Genomic DNA, 9546 nt, shown 5'->3' on the forward strand with positions numbered 1-9546 from the left:
GTTGTTGGTGTTTAACTTCTTGAGCTCTTTGTAAGTTTTGGATATTAGCTCTCTATCAGATATAGGGTTGGTGAAGATCCTTTCTCAATCTGTAGACTGCTCTTTTTTTTTTTTCCCTTCGGAGCTGGGGACTGAACCCAGGGCCTTGCGCTTCCTAGGTAAGCGCTCTACCACTGAGCTAAATCCCCAGCCCCAATGCTCTTTTGTTTTATTGACAGTGTCCTTTGCCTTACAGAAGCCACAGTCACCCTGATCCTAAATCACACAGAAACTTAACAATGAAAGAGTACTTCAGACTGATTTTTCTTATGAATACTGATGCAAAAATACTCACTAAAATACTTGCAAACCAAATCCAGGAACACATCAAAGACATCATCCATCAAGATCAATTAGGTGTCAGCCCAGGGATGGCTCAATATATGAAAATCTGTCAACATAATCCACCATAAAAACAAACTGAATGAAAAAAAGATCACATGATTATCTCATTAGACACTGAAAAGGCCTTTGATAAAATCCAGTACCTCTTCATGTTAAAGGTATTAGAGAAATCATGAATATAGGGCACATACCTAAACATAATCAAATTAATACATGGCAAGCCAATAGCCAACATCAAACTAAATGGAGAGAAACTTAAAGCATTTTCACTAAAATCTCTCTCTCTATATTCAATACAGTACTTGAAGTTCTGGCCAGAGCAATATGACAACTAAATATCAAGGGGCTACAAATTGGAAAGAAAGAAGTCAAAGTATCACTATCTGCTGGTGATATGATAGTCTACATATATGACCCACCAAATTCTACCAGAGAACTTTTACAGCTGATAAACGCCTTTAGCAAAATGGCTGGATAGAAAATTAACACAAAGAAATCATAGCCCTCCTTCATACAAATGATAAATGAGCTGAGAAAGAAGTTAGGGAAATGACACCCTTTCCAATAGCCATGAATATTATAAACTATCTTGGTGTAACTCTAACCAAGCAAGTGTATGACAAGAATTTCTAGATTATTTTCTGAGTTGATATTTTCCATTACTGTCTTGCTATCCCAAATCGTAGCCTATGCTTGTTTCTTTTGTTCTTGACATCTATTATTACAATATAAGGACCTAAATTTTGTCATTAAAGAGTACACAACATGGAATGGTAAGCATAATTAAAAACAGGAATATTATCTTTAAAAAGTTTATACTACTGCATTTATATGGAAGGATATATAATGAAATAAAATACGTGCTCATTTTTTGACTATGATAAAGTGAAAATAGGTGTCCTTGAGATAATTCATTAGTCACTTTGATATCTTTGCCTATGATGTTTTGCTTGAAAATGGGATTGTTCCTTGGGGGGAAACATGTCAGGTTCTCGGGCACCACTCCTACATGCATATATCTTGTACATCTGTCAGAAAATGTCTTTACATATGCAACTGAACCAAAATCAGGCAAAGACAAGGAGGTGTTTCAGCTGTCAGTGCTTCTGACTGGCTGCTGTAAATTCACTCTTTCTAAACAAAACCGACTTTGTTCAGAGTGATACCATATAAGCAAAGAAGGTGGAGTTCTACACATGACTCTTTATTCCAGGAAGTCACCCAGGAAGTAAAACCTGAACCCTTCCTTCATCTATTGAAGGTGAGAAGCTGAAGATATTTGGAAGATTTTGTGGGGAGAAATAGAAATCAAAGCGGTAGGAAATCCAACATTCTTTGGAATTCCCAAGCATCTAAATTAATGAATTCTGAAACTGGTGCTCCAAGGAATGTTGATGTGTGACATACTAACACACTACTACTGTTCATGCCATTTTGGTTCCCATACTCTTTTACCTGAAGCACAGGTCCTCATAAATGTCAAAGTTCTAATGAAAAGAACAGATTCTTTTCATCTCTGTTGATAACCCAATGGAAAGATACAAGCACTTGCTCTCATTTTCAGTCTTGCTGTGAAGCGAACAGTTCCTGAGACCATTATACTTTTCCTTTTTGGAAGCCAGTGCTGGTGACAGTGTTTAGACCTTGCAGGCAACATAGAGCTCAGTGGCTGCATGTTAAGGAAATAATTTAAGACTATAACTAAAAGGCCTACCTAGGCTTTGAAATTTATGTCTCCAAATGTCATAGGATATAGGATGAGAGTTATTGTGGAGCTCTGAGTAGATGATTTAGGAAATAAAAAGTCAGTGATTGGAAACTATAAAACATGTTTCTGGCAGACACAGCTCAACAGGCTGGGGCTCCTGTGAGTGGAGCTCACACAGGATCCCAATGGAGTCAGAGACACAGGTGAAAATTGATGGCAAGATGTTTTGATTCAAAAAAATAGTCAGGGAAGATCAAAAACTTGAACTCTTTCCTAGCAAATGTCTGTGAGTTTAGTGTAGAAGCCTTTGGGAATGTCAAGTGCTACATGGAAAAGAATGTCCTAGGGCCTATAGTGTTACAGGATAAATGAATGCCAATGACAACATCCATTCATAGTCTTTTTTAAAAACTTGGAATAATTTGTTATTTTTAAAAGTCGTATAGCATTTCTCCAGTTATTATTTTTCTAGATGGTCGAATATTTTAATAACTTAAGTATTTGAATAATACTTGGTATTCAAAAGAATGGTGTAAGCATATACATTTTAAAAAATTAATTAATTAATTAATTAATTAATTATTTTTACATTCCAGATTTTATTCCCATCCCGGTCCACCCCACACTGTTCCACATCCTATACCTCCTCCTCACAAGGGTGTCCCCACTCCACCCACCCCACCAGACCTCTAAACTTCCTGGGGCCTCCAGTCTCTTGAGGGTTAGGTGCATCTTCTCTGACTGAACCAAGGCCTGGGAATCCTCTGATGTATATATTTTAGAGGCCTCATGTCAGCTGGTATATGCTGCCTGGTTGGTGATCAGAGTGTCAGAGAGATCTCAGGGGTCCAGGTTAATTGAGACTGCTGGTCCTTCTACAGGGTTTCCTTCCTCCTCAGCTTCCTCCAGCTTTTCCCTAATTCAACTATAGGGTTCAGCATTTTCTGTTCATTGGTTGAGTGCACATATCTGCATCTGACTCTTTCAGCTGTTTGTTGGGTCTTTTGGAGGGCAGTCATGATAGGTCCCTTTTTGTGAGTGCTCCATAGCCTCAGTAATGGTGTCAGGTGTTGGGGCCTTCCTTTGAGCTGGATCCCACTTTGGGACTATTGATGGACCTTCTTTTCTTCAGGCTCTTCTCCATTTCCATCCCTGCATTTCTTCCAGACAGGAAGAATTATGGGTCAGAGCTTTGACTGTGGGGTAGCAACCCTGTCCCTCACTTGATGCCCTGTCTTTTCTGCTGGAGATGGGATCAACAAGTTCCCTCTCCCCACTGTAGGGCATTTCAGCTAGGGTCCTCTCACTTCCTATGTATCTGGTACATTCTAGAGGGTCCTCCCAACTTCCTACCTTCCATGGTTGCCTGTTTCCATTCTTTCTGCTGGCGTTCAGGGCTTCATTCCTTTCCCCCTACCCAATACCAGATGCTGTTCCATTCTCTGCCCACCCCATCCCATTTTTCCTCCCCTGTCCTTCCCTCTCTCCCCATTTTGGTTGTTTTCTTTTCCCTCCCAAGTGGAGCTAAGGCGTCCTCACTTGGGCCCTTCATCTTGTTGACTTTTTAGAATTCTGTGCACTATATCTTGGGTATTCTGATAATTATTTTGCTAATATCCATTTATTAGTGAGAACATGCATGTCCTTTTGGGTCCGAGCTACCTCACTCAGGATGATATTTTCAAGTTCTATCCATTTGCCTGCAAAACTCAGGATGTGCAAATTATTAGCTGAGTAGTATTGCATTGTGTAAATGAACCACGTTTTCTGTATTCTTTCTTCTGTTGTGGGACCTTTGGGTTGTTTCTAGCTTCTGGCTATCACAAATAAGGTTGCTATGAATATAGTGGAACATGTGCCCCCTGTGGCATGGTGGGGCATCTTTTGGGTATATTCCTAAGAGTGTTATTTCTGGGTCTTTAGGTAGGTCTATTTTCAATTTTCTGAGAAACCCCAAATTGATCTCCAGAGTGGTTGTACCAGTTTGCAATCCCAGCAGAAATGGAGGAGTGTTCCTCTTTCTTCACATCCTCTCCAACATGTGTTGTCACCTGACTTTTGATCTTAGTCATTTTGACTGGTGTAAGGTATAAGGTAGAATATCAGGTCATTTTGATTTGCATTTCTTTGATCACTAAGGACGTTGAACATTTCTTTAGGTGCTTCTCAGCCATTTGAGAGTCCTCTGTTGTAAATTGTCAGTTCAGTTCTATACTCAATTTTTTGATTGTTTGGTTTCTGGTGGTTAGCTTCTCAGGTTCTTTATATATTTTAGACATTAGCCCTCTTTTCGGTATGAGATTAGTGAAGATTTTTTCCCAATTTGTAGGATGCTGATTTGTCTTATTGACTATGTTTATTTCCTTACAAAAGATTTCTAGTTTCATGAGTTCCCATTTAACAATTCTTGATCTTAGGGTGTGAGCCATTAAAAGCCATTGATGTAATCTACCATATAAACAAACTCAACAAAAAAAACCCCCATGATCATCTCCTTAGATGCAGAAAATGCATTTGACAAAATACAACACCCCTTCCTGTTAAAAGTATTGAAGAGATCAGGAATTCAAGACCCATACCTAAATTTAATAAAAGCAGTTCACTGCAAGCCAACAGCCAATATCAAGTTAAATGGAGAGATACTTGAAGCAATCCCACCAAAATTGGAACAAGAGAAGGATGCCCACTCTCCCCATATCTGTTCAATATAGTACTCAAAGTGCTAGCTAGAACAATAAGACAACAAAAAGGGTCTGTGCCAGGAGCTGATCTGATAACACAGCTCCCTGTACCCAGATCCCATGGCGAGAGAGCAGGACTCTCACAAGTGCAGACAATCCTGAGCACACAGGGGAGACCTCCACTTCTGCTCACATTCCTGACCCTAGAGGAACTTGCCTGGAGCACTCTGGACACAGGAACCTAGGAGCAGTCAGGGACAGGATCCTTCGGGTTTCTGCCTGTGCCCAGAGCTGAAAGCCAGCCTCTAGGAGTGCTGACACACCTGAGAACAGAGGTAAGACCACCATTTCTTCTCTGAGGGACCTTCCAGGAACCCTGAGGACACAGGAATCCAGGAGCAGTCTGTGACAGTATCCTTTTGGTTTCTGCCTGTGCCCAGAGCTGACCCTATGATACAGCTCTCTGTACCCAGACCCCTCTGGGAGAAAACTGCTCTCCAGGAGAGCTAACACACAGGCTTACAGGAGGGTCAAGCCACTCTCAGAGACAGCAAGACAAGCTAACACTAGAGATAACCAGATGGCAAGAGGCAAGTGCAGAAACCTAATCAACAGAAAAGAAGACTATTTGGCATCATCAGAACCTAGTTCTCCAATGAAAGCAAATACTGGATCTCCCAACACATGAGAAAAGCAAGATTTGGATTTAAAATCACATCTCATAATGATGATAAAGGACTTTAAGAAGGACATAAGTAACTCCTTTAAGAAAATACAGGGCAGCACAGGTAAAGAAGTCGAAGCCCTTAAAGAGGAAACACAAAACTCCCTTAAAGAGTTACAGGAAAACACAACCAAAAAGGTGAAGGAATTAACAAAACCATCCAGGATCTAAAAATGGAAATAAAAACAATAAAGAAAACATAAAGGGAGACAGCCCTGGAGCTCGAAAACCTAGGGAAGAGGTCCAGAGTCATAGACACAAGCATCACCAACAGCATACAAGAGATAGAAGAGAGACTCTCAGGGGCAGAAGACACCATAGAAAACATTGACACAACCATCAAAGAAAATATGAAATGTAAAAAGCTCCTAACACAAAACAGCCAGGAAATATAGGACATGATAAGAAAAATCAAACCTAAGAATAATAGGTATAGAAAATTCCTAACTTAAAGGGCCAGTAAATATCTTCAACAAAATTATAGAAGAAAACTTGCCTAACCTAAAGAAACAGATGCCTATGAACATAAAAGAAGCCTACAGAACTCCAAATAGATTGGACCAGAAAATAATAGTCACATAATAGTCAAAACACAAAATGCACAAAAAAAGGCAAGAATATTAAAAGCAGTAAGGGAAAAACATTAAGATATAAAGGCAGACCTATCAGTGTCAGTCTTCTCACCAGAGACTATGAAAGCCAGAAGATCCTGGGAAGATGTCATATGAACCCTAAGAGAACACAAATGCCAGCCCAGGGTACTGTATCCAGCAAAACCCTCAATTAACATAGATTGAGAAATCAAGAGATTTGACAAAACCAAATTTACACAAGATCCTTCCACAAATCCATTCCTATAAAGGATAATAGATGGAAAACTCCAATGCAAGGAGGGAAAGAAAAAGCATGAAGGTCATCTAATTTCAAAGGAAGATAGTCATGCAAATATAATTCCATCTCTAACCACAAAAATAACAGAAAACAACAATCACTATTCCTTACTATCTCTTAATATCAGTGAACTCAATTCCCCAATAACAAGACATAGACTAAAACACTGGATTCTAAAGAGTTCTCAGAATTTTGGTTGCATCCAGGAAACATACCTCAGTGAGAAAGACAGATACTACTTAAATGTAAAAGGCTGGAAAAAAAAAACTTCCCAAGCAAATTGTCCCAAAAAAACCAAGTTGGAGTAGCCATTCTAATATCGAAAAAAATTGACGTTTAAACAAAGTTATCAAAAAAGATAAGGAAGGACACTTCATATACTTCAAAGGAAAAATCCACCAAGACGAACTCTCAATCCTGAATATCTATGCTCCAAATGCAAAGGACACCTACATTCATGGTTCAATATACAGAAAACTATCAACGCAATCAACTATGTAAACAAACTCAAAGATAAAAACCACATGATCATTTCATTAGGTGCTGAGAAAGCATTTAACAGAATTCAATACCCCTTCAGGATAAAAGTCCTGTAAATAACAGAAATTCAAGGCCCATACCTAAACATAGTAAAAGCCATAAACAGCAATCCAGTAGTGAACATTAAACTAAATGGAGAGAAATTTGAAGCAATCCCACTAAAATCAGGGACTAGACAAGGCTGCCCACTCTCTCCCTACTTATTCATTATAGTTCTCAAAGTCCTAGCCAGAACAATCAGACAACAAAAGGAGGTCAAAGGGATATGAATTGGAAAGGAAGAAGTCAAAATATCACTACTTGCAGCTGATATGATAGCATACTTAAGAGACCCCAAAAGTTCCACCAGAGAACTACTAACCCTGATAAACAACTTCAGCAAAGTGGCTACGTCAAAAAAATGAATCAAACAAATCAGTAGCCTTCCTCTACACAAAAGATAATTATGCTGAGAAAGAAATTAGGGAAATGACATCCTTCATAATAGTTCCAAATAATATAAAATACCTTGGTGTGACTTTAACCAAGCACGTGAAAAATTTGTATGAAAAGAACTTCAAGTTTCTGAAGAAAGAAAGTGAAGAAGATCTAAGGAGATGGAAGGATCTCCCATGCTCATGGAATGGTAGGATTAGTATAGTATAAAATGGCCATTTTACCAAAAGCAATCTACTGTTTCAATGCAATCCCCACCAAATTTCCAATCCAATTCTTCAAAGAGATAGAAAGAACAATTTGCAAATTCATTTGGAATTACAAAAAACCCAGGATAGTGAAAACTATCCTCAACAATAAAAGAACTTCTAGGGGAATCACCATCCCTGACCTCAAGCAGTATGGCAGAGTAATAGTGATAAAAACTCCATGGTATTGGTAGAGAGACATTCAGGTAGATCAGTGGAATAGAATTGATATCAGGAAATAAACCCACACACCTATGGTCACTTCATATTTGACAAAGTGATAAATCATCCAGTGGAAAAATAGATAGCATTTTCAAGAAATGGTGCTGGTTTAACTGGAAGTCAATGTGTAGTCATTCTTTTGCCCTGTACAAAGCTTAAGTCCAAGTGGATCAAGGATTTCCATATAAAACCATATATACTCATACTAATAGGAGAAAAAAGTGCAGAAGAGCCTCAAATACTTGGACACTGGGGAAATTTCCTAAACGGAACACCAATGGCTTATGCTCTAAGTCAAGTATCAGCAAATGGGACCTCATAAAATTGCAAAGCTTCTCTAAGGCAAAGGACACTGTCATCAGGACAAATCAGACCAACAGATCTTTACCAATCCTACATTTGATAGAGGGTTAATATCCAATATATACAAAGAACTCAAGAAGTTAGACTCCAGAGAGCCAAATAATCCTATTAAAAATGGGGTACAGAGTTAATCAAAGGATTCTCAGCTGAGGAATATTGAATAGCTGAGAAGCACCTAAAGAAATGTTCAACATCCTTAGTCATCAGGGAAATGCAAATCAAAACAACCCCAAGATTCCCCCTCACACTAGTCAGAATGGCTAAGATCAAAAACACAGATGACAACAGATCCTGGCAAGGATGTGGAGAAAGAGGAACACTCCTCCATTGTTGGTGGGATTACAAGCTGGTACAACCACTCTGGAAATCAGTCTGGAGGTTCCTCAGAAAATTGGACATTGCAATACCTGAGGACCCAGCTACACTATTCCTGGGCATATACCCAAAAGATTCTCCAACACATATAAGAGAGTCACATTCTCCACTATGTTCATGGCAGCATTGTTTATAATAGACAGAAGCTGGAAAGAACCCAGATGCCCTTTAACAGAAGAATGATACAGAAAATGTGGTACATCGATACAAGGGAATACTACTCAGCTATGAAAAGCAATGACTTCATGAAATTCATAGGCAAATGGATAGAACAAGAAAATATCATCCTGAGTGAGGTAACACAGTCACACACACACACACACACACACACACACACACAGACACACACACACGGCATGCACTCACTGTTAAGTGGATATTAGATCAAAAGCTCAGATTCCCAAATGATAAAATCCACAGACCTCATGAAACTCAAGAAGAAGGGGGATCAAAGTGAGCATAATCTATCCTTATTAGAAAAGGGAACAAAACTATTAATAGGAGGAAAAACGGAGACCGTGTTTGGAGCAGAGACTGAAGGAAAGGCATCCAGAGACTGCCTCACCTAGGGATCCAGCCCATAACATACAGCCACTAAACGCAGACAATATTGCTGATGTCAACAAGAGCATGCTGACAGGAGCCTGATACAGCTGTCTCCTGAGAGGCTGTGCCAGAGCATGACAGATACAGAGGCAGATGATTCTAGCCAACCATTGAACTGAGTATGGGGGTTCCCATTGGAGGTGTTAGAGAAAGGATTGAAGGAGCTGAAGGGTATTGCATCCCCATAAGAATAACAATACCAACCAACTAGAACTCCCAGGGACTACACCTCCATTCAAAGAGTACATATGGACAGACCCATGGCTCTAGCTGCACATGCAGCAGAGGATGGCCTTGTTGGGCATCAGTGGGAGAAGAAGCCCTTGGTCCTGCAAAAGCTGGACTCCAGACCCCCAGTGTAGGGGAGCG

The sequence above is a fragment of the Rattus norvegicus genome, chromosome 5 (genome assembly GCF_021556685.1).
Source record: "Rattus norvegicus strain SHRSP/BbbUtx chromosome 5, alternate assembly SHRSP_T2T, whole genome shotgun sequence".
Lineage (NCBI taxonomy): Eukaryota > Metazoa > Chordata > Mammalia > Rodentia > Muridae > Rattus > Rattus norvegicus.